The following is a 22,894-nucleotide window of genomic DNA, read 5'->3' on the forward strand; positions in this document are numbered from 1 at the left end:
AACAAGGAAGAAATGTTAAGACAGAGTATAAGCAAACAGAGTATTGCTTCAAACTAAATAGTGTTGCTACGAGAATTCAGAGCATTGGTGCAGCTTTGACCAATGACCAAAATTCTTGATTTGTGAAGCTGGAATTGATTTCCAAAGGAAGGATGAATCTGGGCTTAATGGAGAGGGAAATAAAGCAATCCCTAACCTTAGGGGAAAAAATGTGGAGCAAAGAAATAAAGAGAGTGGGCAGACAGTACGAAGGCAGGCTTGGTTATGGAAGAAGAAAGATGTTGGAGCTCAGTGGGAAGGTAGGTTGGATAAACTGGATGAAATCGACTGATTAGTGTCTCTAAGACCAGGCTTGGAAGTTGAGGCTTCGCCTATGGATTATATAAATGGCAACACACTTTTTGAAGCATGTAAAAAGATGATTCCTTTCAGTTTCTAAGGGCAAGAGATTCAATAGTGGACAAAGTAGAGAGTAGTAACGGCAATGACAGCTAACCATCAAAGAGGAAAACAGACAGGTAATGAACAATTGCCACAACCTTATGTATGGATGTGAACAAGGTGTATAGGAGGCTGTGGGAAAGCAGTTCCTATCGAGAAAAGAACCCAAGAGAAACAATGGATAGTAAGAATGGGAGGTGAGAAAAGGCATTTTTCAGGGGACCTCCCCACCATGTTTGTCTCCTTCAAATAGAAGTTTATCTGGCTGGCTTTCAATAACTTTTCTTATGCTGCTTCACCCTCTACAAGCAATTGTATTTATGTCATTTCCTAGTAGACAGCCTCCTCCAAAATCTGGCCCATCTCTAATTTTTATAAGCAAACCATAGTTTTTCCTGTCCTTCTATTATGATGTCCTTGTTTCTGTCCTTCTTGGAACTTCTACATTGATAGAGCTGTCAGATAAAATATAAGATACTAAGCTAAATGTGAGTTTCAGATAAACAATGAATAATTTCAGCACAAGTATGTCCTAAATAGTGCATGGGACATACTTATACCAATAAAAATCTATTTTTTTTCAATCTGAAATTAAAATTTAACTGGCCAACTTGCATTTTTGCTAAATCCATCAATCAACGCTACTGAGCTCATCTATCTTACTCTTTCACCTTCAGTTACATACTTTCATAGGCCTTTCTAAACCATTTAGATTTTAACTTCCTGGAGGACAGAGAAATGTTTTCTATTTCTCTTTCCCTTAGAGCAGAAGATACAAAGAGCAAAGAAGGCCAAGCAGTGGTTATTACAGGATAGCCAAGACCTGAAGCGGTCTGGTTTAAGATAATGGGTCTGCAAAATCAGGGATTAGAGAAGAGTAAGGGCACATCCTAGATATTTACAGCATAATTTAGTTACTATCGGATCTGAAGGTGTTAGAACATGTAATTGGGCTATGTAATTTTTTCCCCTGGCACTTGTATTCAACAGATACTTAGTGAATCCACAAAATCAAAATTACACAAATCACCAAAGAATGCACTATTCTAGATACAAAGTTGAGCGTGATGCTCTGCCTGCAGGAAGTTTATTATATATAGCAATCTACACATATACAAGTAATCTATGATTTCCCATAGGAATGGAACCAACAAGCAACACTTTTGCTTCTTGCCCCCAGGACACTTAGCAAATCCGGAGACATTTTCCAAGGCCATGACCAAGGGAGTCATGATCATTTGCTGTATGCCCAGAAGCATGGAAGGCACCATGGGAGATAAAAAATATTTTTGTAAGGGAGACCTTAGCTAAGGGAGACCTTAGCTGTTGAGGTCTAGTGGGTAGAGGGCAGAGATGCTAAACTGTAAAATGCACCGTACTAACAGCTAAGACACCCAGATTAAAAAAATAATGATAATAACGATCACATCCAAAATGTCAGTAGTTAAGACACTGCCACAGTTGAGAAACTGTGAATCCAAAAGGATACGGTTAGAAGAAGCAACACCTCTGCCCAGTGATCGGAGAAAGCTTCCATATATGAATACAGTGGAATTAAAGACAACCAGAATGGCATGAGCAAATACAGCAAAGTCAACATCTGCTTAAGGAACAGTACAAAGTGTTGATTATCCTGAGGTCATAGTTTGTGTTGGAGACCAGCAAGTGGCAATAAGGCAGAAAGCATCTTGGGCCGGAACCGTGGTAAGCACTGAACAGGAAGCTATGAAACTCCAGATTGTCAAGCATTGCCACTAAGAATGGTGGTGGAGAATTTGGGAGATGAACCAGTATGTGGCAAAGATAAGTTCATTTGGAAATTTGAGTTTATATTAGAGAGAGTTGGAAAAAGTCACTGAGTACTTTTACTTTCCAGGGGGCCAAGCTTCCAAAACAAAACAAAAATATGGTAGTTAAGTAATCTTGACTATGATTCTAAATGAAACAGTTTACTTCCTTCAACTCTTCGTCCCGTTCCACCCCCACCCCCCAACCCTGCCCCGGAACCAAAGCTGTGGTCCATATGAGGTCATTTCTAATTTTTTTGTATTAACATCACAACCTTGTGAGCTCACAGTTTTAATCCTTCCTCTTGATCTTGTGGTAAAGTCACAGGAGTCCCATTTTCATCTTAGGCAACTCTACTGAATTTTACATGCTGAACCAGCCCCAGAAAATGGGATACAAGAACAAACTGGATAAGCTGAGAACCTATCTTAAATTCTGTGGTTCAGAGTTTGGAACTGAACCCAAATATTTTGGTATTGGGGCTTATTTCTCCTTGGCAAAACATGGCCTTCTGTTTTAAAGGAGTGGGGGGAAGGTTTTAAAAAGCTTATTAAAAAGTCTCGAAATGCTTCTTCAACATCAAATAGCTCCTAGAAAAATATTTTGATGAGTTAAGTGTAAATGAATCAGAAACATATGGATTACATTTCCTTTAGATTACACAGGGGTTTCAAAATTAAGGGGGAAAGTGCTCAGGGCAAAATGCATTTTGGATTTTATTGAACCCAAAATATTTGAGAAATAACTCAAGATACTCGAAGAACCCAAAATCCTGCCAGGCTTCCCAATCCCTTGTGTAAAGCAAATTAGATTTTAAAATTCTTTTTGCTTTCGTGATCTATGGTATTACATGAAATGTGGATGAAAAACTTCTTTTCTATATATGGCTTTTATCCTGGATATTTTCACTTACAACGTTGGCAAAATTTGAGATTCCAAGTATACCGTAGATTGGGTAATTTGGCTAGATGGCTCGGCCTCTCCCTGCCCTGCTCAGTGACAAGAACATCGGATTTGTCTCAGGCACAGTCGCAGAGTGAGGGAGTAAGCAGAGGGCTTCAGATACTTTTCCAGTAAATGGTAGGACACAGCATTTATAATTTGCCATCTTACCATTCTTTCTTTATTTTTTTGTTTATTTTATTATTTTTTTAACTTAATTTTCTGACAAAACCTTTCCCTTACAGTTTGAGACGGGCTGATTCTAGATTTCAAAAATGCAAAGTAACTAATGCCTATTTATTTACTCGGTCTTTTGCTTATCTCAGTGGCAAGGCCAAAGTGTGGCTGGACTCTGTAAAACTATCATATACCTGCTAAGCAAATAGCTTGAAGACAACTCCTAAGCCACGCTTCCAATCAGTTTGCTGTTCCTACATCCCTCCTAACATAGAATCTTTGAGATCCATAATGTTTATTTATTCTTTATTTATTCTTTCATGCTTTCATTGAACAGATTTTTTTTTCTTAGCAGCTGCCATAACCATGTACATAGCAGTGGGTATGAGGGGGCACAAAAATTAAATAAGGCATAGCCACACATTTTTAAGGACCTTCATATGGAGACATACGATTCTCCAGGACAAAAAAAAAAAAAAAAGGACCCAGAAATATGTAATCTCCAAAAGCATACTGTGCCAAAGTAGGGGCCGCCAAAAAGGAAATAGCTGCCTCAAATTATAGCTACATAATAGTAGTTATTTCAATCTGATCTGTGTGATTCTGTTCAGAGCGTTTTATAGTAGAGAGTGCCTCTTTCAGCGAAGCGTAGCTACTTTGTATGTCTTTTCAATGTGTTTCCCTCCCTTCTTCCTCTGGCAAACTCTTACTCGTAACTCAAAACCCAACCCTGTGCCATTTCCCCTATGATATCTCCCATTTCTACCGTGGTTGAATGAAATATGGCTCTGAATTTACACTATCTATTGAACATCTACTCATTTATATCACTTTTAGCATTGTGTTTTAATTAATTCATTTACATCTCAGAGCCTCCTATTAACCATCAATTTTTTCAGAAAAGGGACTCCATCCAGTCTTATTTTTATTCCCAGTACACAACGTATTGCCCAGAACACACGAAGCCCTTACGTGTTATTGAATCAAGGGGTGATTGGCTAAATCGTGCTATTATTAAAAAGGAAAATAAAGGACAGAAGTATTCTACGGTTCCAATCTCAGATCCGTTCTTAAGTGGCTTAAAGAATCTCATTCTACATTCTATGCAGTACAAATTACTCACATTTGGTCTTAGTAACTACATTGGGTTACTAATGACACAGACAACACAAGTCAGAGGAGCAATCAAAAGTTAGTGTTTGGATGTATTGAGAGAAATGTACCCACTCGCACAAATCAGTCTTTCACCCAGCCTCTGCCTAGGCTGGACTATAATTTCTCGAAGGCCTTCCTTACGGTCTATAGTTCAGGAACCATGGGTAGAACAGTACATAGTTGGATGGTGGCATACCAAAAATTTTAAATATATTTCAAATATAAGAGGCCAATTTTATCAGATAGGAAATGTACCTCTTGCTCCCTAAAGGAAAATGTTCTGCAAATATTTACATCAGCAAAAGACTCTTTTTAATAGTTATCCATAGCTTTTAACTTCTCTTAGATTTTTGTGTGCTTTTTTGGATGACAGACAACATTTTAAAACACGCATGGTTGGGGTGGCCCGGGTGGCTCAGTGGTTTAGTGCCACCTTCAACCCAGGGCGTGATCCTGGAGACCTGGGATCGAGTCCCACATCAGGCTCCCTGCATGGAGCCTGCTTCTCCCTCTGCCTGTGTCTCTGCCTCTCTCTCTCTGTCTGTGTCCCTCATGAATAAATAAATAAAATCTTTAAAAAAAATGCATGGTTATCTGGAAGTGGTCAGGAACATGATATTAAAATATTTTTCTTATCAGGGAAGATGTCTTTGCAACTCCACGAAGCTGGAATAAAACAGAAGAGTAGCACATTGATTCCAAAACCCCAGTATTCTATATAGAGATTTAGAAGATTTTTTTTTATTTTGAAATATATAATCCATTTTCCATGGGACCATTGGCCTCTCAAACACATGCATAAAGAAAATTTAACAGGAGTCAACATTTAGTCTCTTTCTTTAAGATTCCCAAATCTTTGGTCTTTCCCGATTTTTATTTAAAGCCTCTATTAGTTTATTAGTTTGACAGGAGCCCAGGTAATTACACTGGCTTCTAGGTCCTACTGTAAGTTACGTCTGCATCTCCCTGAACGCACACAAAATTTAGTGCCACTGCAGCACTTCTCAAAACAAATAAAAGATTTGTGAACTAGTCACCAAGCATCCGACGCAATTAACCTGCATTTGTTTCTCTTTTGGCATTTTCACACAATCGAGGCCTTGTAAGAAGTAGGCACTCCTCAGATCACACTGTGTTTTCTTTAGAAGAAAGTGTGCCAAAATCCTCCTGCCCTACGTAACTAAGTCTCAACTAGCAGAAGGTGGACAGTTACAGCACACACACACACACACACACACACACACACTCCTCTTCCCTCACAAACACCATGATATACACATAAAGAAAAAAAACCATAACTACAAAAATATTAATGTAAGGGATAGGATAAAATTTGATAGAGATGAAGAGATGAAGAGTGGCTGCCCACAGTCTCAATCAACTGTGGCATTGCTTAAGATAAAACTAACACAATTCATTCAAAAGCATCTCCACTGGCAATTCAGAATAAAAGGAGAGAAAACAGGAATTACTTTGGAAAAAAACTGGATTCTTTCTTTTTTTTTTTTTCTAATTTTTGAGACAAGTGAAAGTAGAGCTTACTTGAGGTACCTACAACTCAACAGCTTTTAATTGCCAACCTCAAGCTGTCACACTTTGAACTTTTTTTTTTTTTGAAGAAAAAGTCTTTAAAATCTGGTTAATTAGAACTGACTGCCATTAACTCTTTGATTGATTTAGCATCCTGTTGTGCTGGCTCGTGCTCACGGGTTCCCCACTGGTTCCCGTGAGTTGCTCCTCCACACTGGTATGGATACTACTGGGTATGAACTCGGAGCCACACAACATTCCTTGTTATAAAAATCATTTATCAGGGAAAAACCAAATAAGGTGCATGTGTGGTCTAAGCAGACCCAGGTAGTTACAAAAAACGTCTACTCCAACTCAATATCAGACAATCCCTTTAACCTCTTCATGACTCTGTTTCCTTGTCTGCATTATGCAGCACAGATTGGTGAGAACACATCCCATCGGCTCTGTGAAGAAATTAGATTTTTTTGTGTGGCATTCCTTTAATACCCCCATCTACTGAGCACTAGATGCCACACACCTTGATAAACATTTTCCATATGCTATTCATATAATCCTATAAAGTAGGCAATGTCATCCTTATATGTAGGGTGGTGAACCTGACAGTTAGCAAGCTTTAATGAACTGGCATCCAGTAAGAATCTGAGTCTTAACTTAAGCCTAGTTTTGTCTGATTCTGAAACTCAGCTCCCCATTATCCTACACTTTTGTCTGCCAAGTTCTTTATGGTCCAACATATTAGACTTGCAGCTCTTGCTCTGTTATTTTAGAGAGAGAGAGAGAGAAAGGGAGAAGTAAACCCTTCACTAAATTAATGAATGGAAATAATAAAATCTGTCTCTTCTCCCAGAGAAGTGCTATCTTTGGAAGTATGGCAACTTTTTCTCCTTGGTCAGACTAGTTTGCTAAAATGTGCATTAGGGCCTGAAAGAACTATAACGTTTCTTAGGGTGTTCTTTTGGATACTTCTCTATGTGCTGAAAGAATCATTTTGCAGAATAATAAATCAACCAGATACTTATCAACAAGAATGTTATTGGCATGTATTAGGAGACGATTCTCCATAGATCTCTTCCCAAAGACACGGACTGCACTTTGTTTTGAACTGTCTGTCGATCTATCACATATCTATTTTTATCTTATATATTTATCTATATCTTTAAATCTACATCTATCTATATGAATATACTTACCTATCTATATAGATAAATGGAGAGGGATATAGATACATATCTTCATTTGGAATTGGGGTTATGTTTGTTGTATATTTTTTTTTAAAATATATGTTACCTAATTAACACAAAGGCATTCTGGTTGGGGCTATATATCTGTTATCTATCTGCATGATCCTTGTATCTATAAACAAAAATGTAGCCATATTATCACACCATCAAGCAATTAGTAAGTTTTCAGTAGAGTGAGGTTTCCTTGCCTACACTAGCTGATGATTTTTTTTACCATAAATTGCCAAATATACATGCAATTATAATTATATAATAAAATTCTTGGGGTAGCCAGTCTTGGATTTGAATATGGGAATGGCTTCCAAAAAGAATTTTTTTAAAGATTTTATTTATTTATTCATGAGAGACAGAGAGACACACACACAGAGAGGGTGGGGGGCAGAGACACAGGCAGAGGGAGAAGCAGGCTCCATGCAGGGAGCCCGACGCGGGACTCGATCCCAGGTCTCCAGGATCAGGCCCTGGGCTGAAGGCAGCACTAAACCACTGAGCCACCTGGGCTGCCCCCAAAAAGAATTTTTGACCTGAAAACTGCTGCCCATGAGCAAAGGCAATCTTACAGCACTAGCATTCTCCTCCTGCTTTTGACTACTTACAGTTTCCATGAATATTCATTTTAACCTGCTCAGTGGTGTGTGAGAAGTATCTGAATCAGTAAGCATGAAGAGAACCCAAAGTGTGCATGAGTTACACTGAATGTGTGTTAGCTTTCCTGGTGATCATTCTTCCATACCCTCTATTTATTTCCTCATTGGAAAAACCTGCTGTATTCGATTGATGTCTTTAAACCATTATATACTTCCTGCTAGTCCTTGCCAAAGATGTGTGCCTTACTTTTGCTAATACCCTATAATCCTAAACCTTCTGATGTTTCAAAGCTCCTAGTATCATCTCACCCCTCTGCCACTCCTGTGAACTGGATACTTTTTGTCTTATAGCTGTACTATGAACATAATTACAGTTAGGAGGAGATTCCTACTTAGCACTTAAATCAGTGACAAAAATATCAGAATATCAAATATATCAGAATCATCCTAGATGTCCATAGGTAGAGTATGTCAATGACATCCACCTCTTTGTGAAAACAAGGAGATAATTTGTATAACTGCGCTTTCACAAGAGTAGACTATATCTACTATAACAATAAGTTTAAAAAAGAAGAGATTAAAAAATAACAAGACTTAGTTATTCACTCTTTTGTATCAAGTGTCTATTATATGTACTTACTATGCAAAGTACTAGAAAAATAACAATTAATGAAACAAAGCAGATGTCAGACCTCATGCAATACATAAGGGAGATGTAGCAGGAGAATCAAATATAGAACTGGATTATGTTTATGAGCAGAGAATAAAACAGATAAAACAAACTAGAAAATAAAATGTAGAACGATCTTTTAAGAACATGGCCATATAATTAATGAGGCACCACTGATAAATAAATCTAATATGCCTTCTTGAATTGAAAGAATTCTGTGCAGAAAGTCCATGAAAATCACAGGTCCAAAAGAAAACTGAGCATACAAATGTGCTATGAGTATTCTGTAAAGAAGTAACTGTTTAAACATGCAATCCCATAATTAGCCTGGATCTCTCATTCAAGTACTGCAGGTCAAAACCACCAACTTTTCCAAGTCAATGGGGAAAAACCTTCCATTTCTCTCTTGTGTATTTGAATGTGTGTAATTAGACTTCTCCTATGCCAACAAAAACCCATGAAGGCTTTTTCTATACAAGTTTAGATTGTTCCAGCTCCAAAAATGGGATAAAACGTGCTGGTACGCCATCAGCAACACCACTGGATGGGAAATACCACCATGCCATTTCAGCCCAGAGGTCACTGCTCTCCTCTAAGATAAATAGCAGAAAATAAAAAAGAAACTGAATAAATGAAGCAAAAGAGAATGCTATTAGTCTCATGACTGCAAGGGATTTGACGTTGAGCTTTTCCTGCTGACTTAGTAGTAGTAGATGTTTAAACTGATCCTGGTACATGGATGAGCTACCAATGTGGTAAAATCTGAGGTCACTGACAATTGTTAATATTTGATTTGACTACATATTACATAAAATCAAACTAGCAGTATTTTCAGCAGGATAAGTGGCCATTTCTCTCACCAAAAAAACCCAACCAACCCATCAAACAAATCTGAGTTGGCAGTCTACAGCAGTTACGGTGACTACTGAGATACTGGAGAGCCATATTGCTATCATTTCATTCCATCCTGGTGGCAGATTGAAATTTCCAATGATAGTCACAACATGTGATCCAATTAACCACACATTCTTAGGCAATATGACCTTGCTGATCTCTGAGAAAGGAGTGGAGAAAAGTTACCTCTCCCCTTTATTTTTTTTAATTTTATTTATTTATTTATTTATTTATTTATTTATTTATTTATTACCTCTCCCCTTTATTTTTTTATTTTTATTTTTTTTCTTTTACCTCTCCCCTTTAAACTGAGCCATCGGGTAAGCAGTCACCCGGAGCAGTGGGGATGCTGTATAACTTCTAAAGTTAGGTCAGCAAAGCCCATGCACCTTTGCCTGTTTTTTGTTTGTTTGTTTTGTTTTGGAACATCTACTATTAGAATCCAATCCTACACTGTGAGAAGCATGAGCACTCAAAAGGCTGTGAGTAGGTCCTCTGGTTGACTGTCCCAGATGATCCTTGGTACTGGACATTTGATTAAAGAAGGCTGCAGGTCACCCCAGTGCTCAGTCACTTGAGCCTTCACAGCTGAGGTCCCAGACACTGTGAAGCTTCACAGAGCCGAAACACACCATCCCCACTGTGCTCTGTCTAAATTCCTGAGCCCTGGATTCCTCCAGTATTATAAAATAGCTGTAATTTCACATTACTGAGTTTGGCAAAGTTTATTATACACTAATAGATCATTGGAACATGCATGCTCAGAATGCACTGAAGATGTGTGCTGGAGATCCAGCCATTGTACCATATTCCAGACATCGAGAAGGAGAACACAGAGAAGCAGGATATACTCATTACATTTGAAGGGGGAAAGAAAATTATGCTTATAGTTCATTGGTGAAAACCTCATTATATAGAATTACCTAGGTTCAAGGCAGGCCAGGGAATGCACTCTTCAAGGTAAACAACTACATTTTTTTTTTTTTTTAACAACTACATTTTCAAGAAAATGCTCTGTTCCTAGAGAGTTTGGCAAGAATATGAGACTGGAAGCTTCTGCAGCAAACACCTTTTTTATTTTCAATTTGGTGTTAGGTACTTCCACTTCTATAATCAATCGTTTCATCAGACAGGGGTGCTATGTGTACTGAAAACTCTTGTACATGTACAAATGGAAAATCAGGAAGAACGACATCTAAGTAGAGATGTCTGCATCAAATCACCATTTTTCTTATAAAACAGATGAATCGAGAAGATGAAGTATAGTTAAGAAAAACCAAGGACATTGCCTTAGAAGCAAGAAGAGAAGCAAAACACTGATCTCGGTTAATTCAATTATGGCCCGAGGGTCCCTGGGCTGGTAGAGGATAAAAGAGAAATATCATACATTAGATTTCCATTAAAATTTTTAATTACCTAAGGATGAGATAGGAGGGAGATCCTTAATATTTTTATTCTTTAGATAAATCAGGTTAAGATACTGCTGCACAGGTTGTTCTGCTGATTTCAGGTTATTTATGTTAGAATAATTTAATCCAATTCATACAGGACCCTCTTATTTCCACCATATTTTCCACTCAAATTATTAATATTCTTGTGTTCTTCTGTGGGGGGCACCTCAAGACTTATATTTGTGCACTGATATGGTTTCCTCTGAGAGCTCAAATTTAGCCACAGTAGCTGAGATGGGTACTAATTAGCTAAGTTTAACCAGAGCAGAGATTTTACTAAGATTGCATGAAAATCTCAGTTGACGGCTTCCTCCATAACCAGAGTGAAATTGATTCACTGAAAGCAGAAATTTTTTTTTTACAATAACGTAGTGAAATTCATTTATTAATTCCAGCAGTTTAACTATAGATTACTTTTGGATTTTCTAGACACAAATTAATGTTATTTGTGAATAAGAAATGTTTTATTTCTTCCTTTCTGATCTGTGTCTTTTTTTTTTTTTTTCAGAAAATGTTTCAAACGCTAGTCAGGTCCTTCTCTGATCACTGGTGTCTAGGGAATTTGATAGAACACAGTAGGGATTCTAGAAGATTGGGCTTGGATGCAGCCTTTCCAAGATAGAAAGCAACGATGTCTTGGTGTGAAACTGTTAACTCCATTCTTTAGCAAGGAGCCCCTGAAGGGCCTCAGAAACATTATGGTAAGAATCATGATAATAATAATGATCGTAATAACAAGTAATAATTAATAATGATACCAAGTACTTTTCAGCACTACTTTGTATCTAGTACTTTTAAAGAACTTAGCAAGGATTGTTTCATTTGGTTTTTGCCCCAACTCTATGAAACAGACCCTACTGTTCTCCTTTAGCCCATCAGAAAGCTAAAGTTAACAGAGCTAAGATTCAAACTCAAGCCATTGGGCAGATGACAAAGCAAATGGAGCATGATGGGGGTGCTAAGGTCTGCTCGTCTTTTTGGCCTCATCTTCCACCTCTTTTGACCTGGATTCATTAGCTCTGTGATGTGGGAGATTTCTGCAATGGAATGAAGCTACCTCTGAGATATGAGCACTTTAAACATGAGCACCCAAGTAGCTAGGGCTGGAAAGTGAGCTAGACAGACGACCACGAGGAGTAATGCCATCAGGATGTAGGTGACTGTGTCATCAAGAGGGAGTCTCCTTCCTTCCTTCCTCTTTTTTTTTAATCCTTTTTTTTTTTTTTTTTTTTTTGCAAGACACATTGCCCTAATAGAGGAGTGTGGCTTACAGGCAGCCTCCCTTGAATGTGCTTTGGGAGAGAGCCTAATACCTCATATTTTTAAAAAGAAAAAAAAAAAAAAAAAGAAAAGAAAAGAAAAAAAAACCTCTCTCTCACACACACACATTCACATATATATCCAAGCCAAAAATATCAAGGCGTTCATGGCTGTTAAAAAGCCAGGGAAAGCTGAGTCGCACCCTTCAATGTTTTTCTTTCAAACACATTGACCACCCTCTCTTCACAACATCTTATTTATTGAAGGGCGAGCTGTCCAAATGGAAGAAAACTTTGCAACATTGAAATCTGGATTCATCCCCAAGTCCTCCTTCCTTGCAGCGCCTCCCACCCCCTCTGTCTCTCCCTCCCTTGTCTCTCCATCTCTGTCTCTCCTCCTCCCCGTCCTGGGCATCAGGGGCTCAAGATGTCCATGGAGAGCTGGAGGGGAAGGGGTTAATCTGCCAGGCTTGGAGCCAGGCCTCTCTTAACTGGGGAATTGGCAGCTAGCAGCTTGGAACGCTGCCTCGAACGTCTGACTGAACGTTTTTATTATCCTTTTTGCCCAAAGGTGGCTTTTAGACACCCACAGCAGCACAGGGCTTTCTGATTGGGATTCGACAGACAGGAGCCAGAAAGCTGTCTGCCCCTTCTGCGATGGCTGGGGAACCCCACGGAGGAAACCACCACCCCCTCCCCAACCCAGGGGTGGACTTGCCCTCCCTCACCCTTCAATAAACTGCAGAGCTGCCAGGGGACTCATAAAATCGGTGGGGAGCTCTGAGAGCAAGGGGGTAGGGAGGGGGAGGGAGGGAGAGGAAGGAGGAGGGAGGGGAGGGGGAGGGGGAGGGGGGCAGGCCCGGCCCAGGGACTCTCAGAGCAGCTGAGGACAGAGACAGAGAAGAAGAGAAGAGCCAGACACAGAGAATGTGATGCCATGAGGGGCCATCAAGTTGAAGGCCAAGGGGAGCTTGGAAGGGAACTGCTGGGGAGAGGACAGAGGGAGAGTTCAGAGAGAAGCAGAGGGCTTCAGGCATCCTCACCCAAGCCCCATCCAGGTCCCGATGGGCCTTTGTCAACGGCAATTAAGCCACGAAGGGCCCGAGTCACCATTTTTATGGAGTTATTTTAATTGCTTCATCCCTCAATTAAAACAGACTGGTTTTCACAGGGGCAAACACTGGCTGCTTGGCGATCTCAGATGAAGGGTCGCAGGCTGGAAGGCCGAGGTTGACCTTTCAGTCCTCTTTCCCTGTTGCCAAGCAAGAAATGCAAAGGCCCCCAGGGATCTGGAAGCATGCTGGGGGGACCTCTAGCAAGGGGCCGTCCTTACCTAAAAGGAGAGCTGTGAGCTGAGAGATGGTGGGGGGGGGGGGGAGGCCAAGCACAGGCCCAGTGGCAAAAAATAAAAAGGTTTTCTGGGGGTGTCACCTTTTGTCTCTTTTCCACATAGCCACCCCCCCACTTCCCAGCAACCAGAGAACACATCCATCAGCTCCCGACTCCTCCCTTAAGAACATTCCTAAAGTCCTGGTGTGGAGACCTGGAGAATCAAGATTCTGCAGGACCAAAGCGCAAGTAGGATCCGGGAGTTCTGAAGCATTAAGTGTTTACTTAACAATAATGAAAGTTTCTGGGGTTTTACTGCACACAAAGCACCTCCTTCTCACACATCATCTCTGCACACCCATGACGCCATGGCACACAGAGAATGGCAGATGTTATTCATCATCCCAATTAGCAGAGAAGGGAAGCAACGAAATGGGTCTCAAGGTGTGGTCCACAGACCACATACTAATAATCTTGTTAAAAATGCAGATTCCCCAACTCCACTCTATAGACAGACCAAATTGGACTCCCTGACCAGCTGCATCTTGGCCCAGACCCAAATGATTCCCGATATGCTAAATTTAAGAAGCATAGGGCTCGCAGTTTGGAGTATCTTATCAGTAAGTAGCCCAACAGGGTTTTTCCAGTGGCTCAGTTATTTCTACTTTTATGGAAGATGGCACTGAGGCTCAAAGAGGTTAGGTGCCCTATCAGAAGCCACATCAGAGGCCACTGTAAATTCCTAAGAGATGTAACCAGGAACAGCAAAGAAGAAATAAATACTCAACTAGAAACAGTAAAAACCAAATCTAGCTCTTCGGACTTCTGATCTACACTCTTCTTTTGGCTTCCATTAGACTGCCTCCTTGACACGGGCAGGATTTGACCCTGGTTCTTTCAGAATCCATTATGGACGCTTCTAACATGGGTAACACTAGTATGCACATTTATTTATGCCTCACAGCACCATTCCTGATGAAACAAGCCACTGATGTTGGTTATACTCTTCTAAAGGCAGTCCTATAAAAAAAATGCCCACTTTTTTCTACTCAGACACTATTTTAGTTTTTAACCAAAATCTCTGAGGCAGAAGAAGTGCAAGGATCATTATTCCAATAGTCAAAGTGTAGTAATATTAGGTGTGCCAGGCACCATTCTAAATTCTTAATATATGTATTAAGTTAAACAGATGAGCTCATTCACTGTTTTAAAGCAAACCACTGAGGTAAGTACCAGCATTACCTAATGAAGACAGTGAGACCCGACATGACTCCCCACGTTTACACAACCCTAAATTGTAGGGCTGGGCTATGAAGAAGACTTTTTTGGCTTTGGAGGTAGCAAGCTTAACCACCACTAATGTTGCCTCTGCTATGAGAGGCAGAGGGAGATACTGGACATTGGGGTGGGGGAGTTCTATGTAGGTAAGTTTTAATGGAAAGAAACAAAATCACCCCTCATAGTCCAGCACTGGGCCAGCCACATAGAACTATAAATTTATTTTTGCAAAAGACATCTAAAGGTACCTTTAAAAGAAGTCATCACTTTTAAAATCAATCAACCAATCAAATAACACAGATGTTAAGCGACCATGAAGCTGATGTGGTTTGATAATTTTATTTCACAGATAAGGAAATCAAGGCTCTGAGAGGTAACGCTACCTCTCCAAAGTCTCAGATCACTCAACGATATCAGGTATTGGCCAAGCTGCCTAGGTTGCAAGTACAATCAGTTTCTTGAAACGGTGCCTTGGGTGAGTATATCAGCAATGGAGGGATCTATTGCCATGATAATGCTCCATCATAAACAATCACAAAACCTCAGTGGGATGCAATAATAAGTGTTTATTGCTCACTAGTCTGGCGTGGTTGGCTAGATGCCTCTGCCGATCCTGACTGGGCTTTCATAGTTTTGGGCTGAGCTGACTGTTGGCTGATCTGGGATGGCCACAGCTGGGGCAAGCTGGCTCTGTTCCACAAATGTCTCCTCCTCTCGCTTGGAAAAAATTCTCATGTCAATGGAGGAGGTACAAGAACACAAGTGGAGATGTGCAAGCGTCATTTCAAGTCTCTGCTTGCCTTGTCATGACTCCAATACTTTCTTCGGTGAAAGCAGCTCACATGGCCAGCCCCCGATCAGAATTAAGGGCACTGTACTTTACCATGAATGCAACTGATCTACCACAGTGAGGGAGGAGGAACAGGATTGTATAGTAAAAACTTTGTCAAGGAGGAGATAATAAGTCAAATAAGCCAAATGACGCGATGTTTTAACCTCCAAGGTCACAGCTTCCATTTGGGGGGCCACTGGCTACATTTAATAAATGAAGAGAAATACATTCAGGGAAAGACTGAATTTCAGAAGTACATATCATTTTACAGAATTAGGTGCACCATGCTGGCAAGTGTTATATTGAATTTGGGGATTCTTACCTTATTCATAGAAAAACGCATAGAAAAATGCATCTTACCTTATGCATAGAAAAATGTCCTTTTTAAGAAGTATCTGAGAAAACAAAATTGAGTATATATCCAATTGAAATTAAATTTTGTTTTATAAATATATATGTTTATATTGTAATTTTATATTATAGATATATGTATATGTCATGCTAAAAAGTAAGTTTGCTCTGGCAACATAAATACAGTTTAATTTATAAAACATTAATGTATCGGCAATTTATAAAAGTTGAATATATTTGCAGCTTGTCCAGAATTCATCTACAACTAATTTGGATACACATAGTGAAACATTAAAATGCTTTGCTTTGGTTAATTTTCTTAGATGGAGATCTAAAGATTTTTTTTTAATCTTTATTTTGTATATGTATGAGTGTGTGGAGCAAATATCTAAGGATTAAAATCTCTTCCTCAAGAAGGTAAAATTCAAGTGTCACTTTTTTTTTCTTTTTTCTTTCTTTCTTTTTTTTTTTTTAATGGTAACTCTTATTCTTGGTAAAGACCAGAACTATTTTCACCTTTTCTCCCTGGTAGTTGAACTAATTCCATAACTGGCTATTCACTATCATTTCTCAGATCTCTTGAAAAGAGTTTTCTAAAAATTCATATGAACCCACAGGGCCCCAGAAGCATGCTAAAACCCATAAGAGCAAGAAAAGAAAAAAAAAAGAAAAAAAGAAAACAAACACAAGCAAAACAACAACAACAAATGCAATCCTACTGATAGAAACTCTTGCAAAATCTGTTTAAAAAGTATCTCACATACTGTAGCCAAATCCAGTTATAAAACTAAAATATAAACATAAATACTAAATGGCTTCATTAGAATTATTGGCTTTCAAAAACCTGAGATTATAGAGCTCTGGACATGTCATGTTGTATGTCTTTTTTTTTTTTTTTTTGGATGCCTCTTACATCTTTTTTTTTTTCTTTTTCCTTTTTAAATAAAATTGTGCAAACAGGTGAATATTGTACTGTTACAATGGGTGCCTTGCCAGGCCCCTGTAAGAGGTTAATTGTTTAAAATTCAATGTCACAACATTATCCTTTAAGATAAAAGATCATTTTAAACAGGTCAAGTGCAATGCAACTTCTAAATTCAAGAATTCCTAATTGGCTTTGTCAAAACACCCTACTTTCTAGGCTAGTTCCTTTTTTTTTTTTTCTTTCTTTCATACTGAAAGGAAATCCTATAAGTTGTTTTACCTGATGATCTTTGATTTATTAGAGGAAACATGTCCCCTTAATCCTGGAGGCAACGGTAACTTCATTAACCTGAAGGTGGAGAAAAGTAAGAGTTATAAAAGTAATATGGATTAAACAAAAGAACAACCCAGAGGTTGACAGATCAGATCAGTTGTGGGGTTTTCTTTCCCACATTCAGGGGCATGTGGGATTGCCTCCTAATGAGTAATTCACTCTTCTTGTGGGACCCATCTATTTGCTATTAAAAGGTTTAATTATTAATCTCCAGTCACTATTTATCAACAACCGCTCAACTTGGTGATGTCTTGGGACATATATCTGTTCTCTCTGGCTGTGGGTTTTCCTCTGTTGGTTCACGGCCTCGGGACTTCCCTGGATGAAATCTGAAACTGGCCCCATACATAGTGGGCCAGGAGAGACAGGAGACACAGGCGGGCCACTCCAGACAGGCAGGTGGTGGGCTTAAGAACCAAGGGAGCTTACTTCCAAGGCCCGTCCTGGGTGGCACAAGACAAGCAGACCTCTGCACCCACTGCAAGAATCTTAAATGTTTATATATAGAGGCCTGGCAGGGTCCAACGTGTCTACACTCCTGAGGGTCTAGACACATCGCCGTCCTAGAAAATGGCTCCAGCTATGAGGTAGGGTGGGGGGTCTCCTACATTTCAAGGACAGAGGAAGGGGTTAGGAGGCTCTGATCGCCTCAAGCCACATCTCCAATATGTGTATGTGTTGGGGGGGTATTGTCTCAAAGACCTCCTCTAGTATCATATTTGACTATGATCTTAGAATTTGTCAGGAAGGATATATGATTGAGTTGCTCTTAAGGAATGCCTGGGGAATCAAATTTTCTTTAGCAGATGTCATCTGGAAGGAGACCAGTTCCACTATACCCAATCTTCGCATACATTGGGGCTTTTAATTTTCCCTACGTGCACAGAAATGCACCAATGGACTTTACCTGTTGAAATGTTTTGTTTCATCTCAACCTATCATTCTGTGTTTCTCCAGGGTATCTATCTGACTGTGTGCAATGATGAAGGTAGCGGGAATGCCCAAACAACTATTTGAAATAATCTATTCAGTCAACATACACGCACACACAGTTTTTGTAGCAGAAAACATCCTCTTTTTTTTTTTTTTTTTTTTTTTTTGCTTACTTAAGAGGGGGACTGAATTTGTAGGTAAGAGTCATCAGATAGATAGTCTTACACCGGTCCTATTGTTCCTTGAACGTGTACGCTTCCCATTTGATTATCTGGCTTGCCCTTTGCAAGCAAAACAGCACATTCCTTTCAGGATCTCACTTTTTTCTAATAATAGGGCCGATGGCAGCAAAAAGGATTCTATAAACTCAGGTGGTTATTTACCAAATGGGTGTATCTAGCACGTGTAAATATATATATATTTTTCAACCTGGTTTCATAAACATTATCTCCTGGATTGTTGCAAAAACCACGTTGATAATTCCAGCTGGAACATTTTCAAAGCTTCCTAAATTCCAAGAGCATTTTCCTATATCTTCTTAAAGATACATGGACTATTAGCTTGTATTACAGCTGTCTGTGGATAGAACTTTCCAACCTAATAGACTAAAAATGCCTCAAGAGCAAGGGTTGGTTTTTTTCAACCTCTGAAATCCCCCCGGCACCTGGTACCATAAGAATCAGGGCAGGTATGCCCACTTAGCAAATAATCTGAACTGACCTGCAAGGCTTACTTCATGGGTATGTGGCCTACACAGTTTTCCATGTTACCATGTTCAGAAGGGCCCCGTGCTTGGTTTAACACTCCCGAGGCACCATCTTGAAATTTGTAAAAATTTTTGAACAGGTGTCCCCCGATTTTCATTTTGCACTGGGCCCCACAAATTATATAGCCATTCCTGCTAAGCTATGTGGGTATGTGTAGTAAATAATACACCTTGCACCCCCACACACAAAAGGTTTGGCCCTTTGCCCTCAGATCTTGGGAGCTAAACTCTAAGCCCTTAGAATGTCTTGTCTAAAATGGGTGACTTTGTTTACCTGGAGGTGTTGAGGAATTCCAGCAGTCTGTGTAACAATGAGATTTATTGGGGGAGGGGTGCTTAGGCCACGTGGAGTCAGCTCACCCTCTGCAGGGGCCAGAGACTAATCATACAGGCAGTCAGCCTTGTCTAAGTGACCAACCCTCAATAAAACTCTGGACGCCAAGCTTGGGTGAGCTTCCATGGTTGGCAACATTCTGTGTGTATTGTCACACACTGTTGCTGGGAGAAATAAATATTGTCCAAATGACTCCACTGGGTGAGGACAACAGGAAGCTTATGCCTGGTTCCTCCTGGATCAGCTTTATGCATCTCTTCCCTTTAGATTTGACCTGTTTCCTTTCACTGTAATAAACCCAAATCATGAATATATTAACTTTGTGGAGGTCGACTGGGCCTTCTAGCAAATTATTGAATCCAAGACCACCCTCACTTATTGGGGACTCCCTAAACTCACAGGTGACATTAAAGGGCTCTCATTTCGTCTGACTTACTATTAGGTTTAATCAATGGAGAAGCCACATAAAAGACTGGACAAAATAAGGGAAGGAAGCCCAGGAAATGTATAATCCTGACTCTGTCCCTGTGACACAGCATATTAAGGTGGCTGTGTTCCTGAAGATCCGAGGGCTTACTGCTTCTCACAAGGCATCCTTTTCTAAATAACTCTCTCCTCCTGGTTTCTGGGAACATTTCCCCTAACCTCCTTCAGCAACAGCCCTTCACTGGTAACCCTGGGTTTTTGTCAAGTGGCTCCCCTACATTCAGTGACACCTTTGTGTAGTTGACCCTTGAACAGCATGGGTTTGAATTATGCTGGTCCGTGTGTGTGCGTATTTTTTCCAACAAACACGATACAGTATGGTACATGTCGTTTCTCTTTCTTATGATTTTCTTAATAAGATTTTCTTTTTTCTAGCTTACTTTATCGTAATAAGACAGTGTACAATACACATAACACACAAAATATGTGTTAATTGACTGTTTATGTTATCGGTAAGGCTTCTAGTCAATGCTAGGCTATTAGCAGCCAAGTTTGGGGGAGTCGAAAGTTATACACGGGTTTTTGACTGTTTGGGGTCAACTGTGATTAGTTCCTTTGTAAGTGACCCCCGATTTACTTTTCCTAATTTGAATGTGTCTTCTGTTTCCTGCCACGACCCTGACTGACATAAAATACGGGAACAAAAAGTACGTAAAATTTTTGACGGTCATGGCATTGTCTTAAATTCTGCAACAAAAACTTTAACATATTTGTAACCAAGAAAAAAATATATTATTAAAAAAAAAAGTAATGACATATCTGGACAAGTAGCAATTCCACTCTCCAGACATCCTAGTCTCTAAACTTAGCCCTCTCTTCCTCTGACTGCCTCTCCATTTGAGGACAATAACCCCCCACCTCTCCCTTGCTCCCTCACTATCATCCATTGGTTGCTCTGGCCACTCTATCTTCTCTCCTTCTAACGCTGTGAAAACTTCTTAGAATTGCTGAGCATCTATTTGCAGTTTAATTCTAGACTTTTTGTTTTTATTTTACTTTTAGTAACTATGTATATGGAGGGTGGTTTCTGTGGGGGGAGGCAGGTCGATTGCATCCTCCCTCTGGCCTGGTTCTAACATTCCCAGTGCTGTGCAGAGTGGTGGCAGTGGAGGGCAGGACAGTGGAAAGAAGCAAATAAAAAAAAAAGAAAGAAAGAAAGAAAGAAAGAAAGAAAGAAAGAAAGAAAGAAAGAAAGAAAGAAAAGAAGCAAATATGACCAGAAAAGGGTAATTTCTTTTTCAACGAACTCTCCCCAAGAGTGAACAAATCCTCACTATTAAATGTGGCTTGTTTAGTTTTCTAAGAGAAACTTTACCTTATTTGCAATCATTATTTGTTCTTGCAATCATTATTTTTAATAGTAAGGCAGATAAATAAATAATGAAGATAGCAGTCAGGCACTCTGTTCTTTTAGTTGCATGGACTGCTTTTAGCTTAAACCAATTTCTGGGATTACCAGTAGGAAAAGACACTTTGCAGATATCATATTTAAGGATACCTAGCTTCTCGTAGAATTGTAAGTTGATTAAATGCTTTGTGTAGTACTTTTCATAGGGAGCTTATACCAGGGACTAGAGATGGTTATCGATTAGCGTTCTAGATCAAGGAGGGGGTGGGAAGAAAGGAATTGAAATTTATTGTACTTCTACCTCATGCTATGCACTACAATTCATGCTTTATAGACATTGCCTTAATTAAAAATATTGTGGGATAGATATTATCTCCATTTTATTAACAGGTAACTTGCCCAAATTTTATATCTGGCAAGTCTGATCCAAATCTTCATACATTTTACTATAACAAACTGCTTTCATTGTGTTAAATTATCTAGCAAACATCTTTTCTTCGAATTTTGTTATCTCATAATTTGCCTAGCAGATAGATTTTGTTCAAATTCAAGCACGACAGATTATTTTGTTACATGAGCTCATTTTGTTAGTTTATACTAAGGAGTAATCACATCACCCTAGGAGAATCCTCAGCTATTGCCAAAAGCGGCTTATTCATATAAGAGGCCCAAGGTATTAAGTTAAAATAAACCATCAAAGATCAGAGTTCTGCTGTTCAAAGAAGGATCTGAGCAATAGAATTTCCAAGCATCAACTAATCACGTTTTCGATCTCTAATTTGGCCTGACTAACGACATATCTATCATTTATCAGGTTTTTGATTTACTCTTCACAGCCCGCGGTACAAGCTGTAAATGCTACTGGCACCCAAGCTGACCTTCTGTGGCCCTAGAATAGATTACCAGGTTTAAAAAATATATAGGTGTGACTGTCTGGAAAACTTCAGGTCTGGATTCATGACACGGAGCTGAGTGAGCCACAGATTATCATTTCCTCACTTAGTAGACCAGCCTTTGTTAAGTCTTTTTCACTTACCTCATCCTCTTTTTGGTCCTACTGAGCGAGTCAAAGAGGATCCACCCTGGGGCTTTCACTAAGACCGGCTTTCATTCTGATCCCCCCAATATCCTCTGGATTGGGAGGTTCTCTCAGCTGCTCAAAAACACTGCGTTATTGGCCTTCTGAATTCTGGTCCAAACCACCAAACACAGGCAAACACACAGCAGAAGATAAAAGAGAGTCATTCTGTAGGAAAACTCAACTAGTGGATCTCTAGACTCTAAGAGTCTGGACAGGAAAGAAGAGGGAGACACAGGGGAAAGCAGTGCTGCCTGCCTCAGAGCAGCAGCACCTGGATGTGGCTAGTGACACAGAATCTCCAGTGTCCGTCAGGTCTACTAAAAAAGAATTCGAATTTTAATGAGATCCCCAAGTGATTGGAATGCACATCACATCAAAGTGTTTCTGTGTTCTTCTCTCTCGAATTTATTGAGCTAAAACGAGCATACAAGAAGATGCGCAGCCACCACCCAGAGGAATATAGAAAACGTGTCCATCGTATCTGGAACATTTCCACATGCTCCTTCTCAATCAAAAACAGCTCTCTCGACCCCCTCCCAGAAATGACAATTTTGCTGACTTCGATCATTATATGCTAATTTAGGTCTTCTTGAATTTCATAAAAATAGAATAATTCAAGATGAATTTCTGTTTATTTCTGGCCTCCTTTGATCAAACAATATTTTTGAGATTCATTCGTGTTGTTGTGTCAGTAGCTTGTCCTTTTTAAAAAACTGCTGTGTAGGGAACCCTGGGTGGTGCAGAGGTTTAGTGCCTGCCT

The 22,894-nt window shown here is 39.6% G+C and overlaps 1 long non-coding RNA gene across 7 annotated transcripts in view; it reads right to left on the reverse strand.

The window, feature by feature from the left end:
• LOC140607066 (uncharacterized) overlaps positions 1-22,894 on the reverse strand; it is a 571,123-nt gene that overhangs the window by 258,196 nt on the left and 290,033 nt on the right. For all 7 annotated transcript variants that reach the window (XR_012009215.1, XR_012009213.1, XR_012009217.1 and 4 more), the window contains exons 3-4: positions 17,133-17,201; positions 15,938-15,972 (exon numbers count right to left, since the gene is read on the reverse strand). This is a non-coding gene — a long non-coding RNA (uncharacterized lncRNA). The remainder of the gene's footprint in view (positions 1-15,937; positions 15,973-17,132; positions 17,202-22,894) is intronic.

The sequence above is a fragment of the Canis lupus genome, chromosome 16, assembly GCF_048164855.1.
Source record: "Canis lupus baileyi chromosome 16, mCanLup2.hap1, whole genome shotgun sequence".
Classification (NCBI taxonomy): Eukaryota; Metazoa; Chordata; class Mammalia; order Carnivora; family Canidae; genus Canis; species Canis lupus.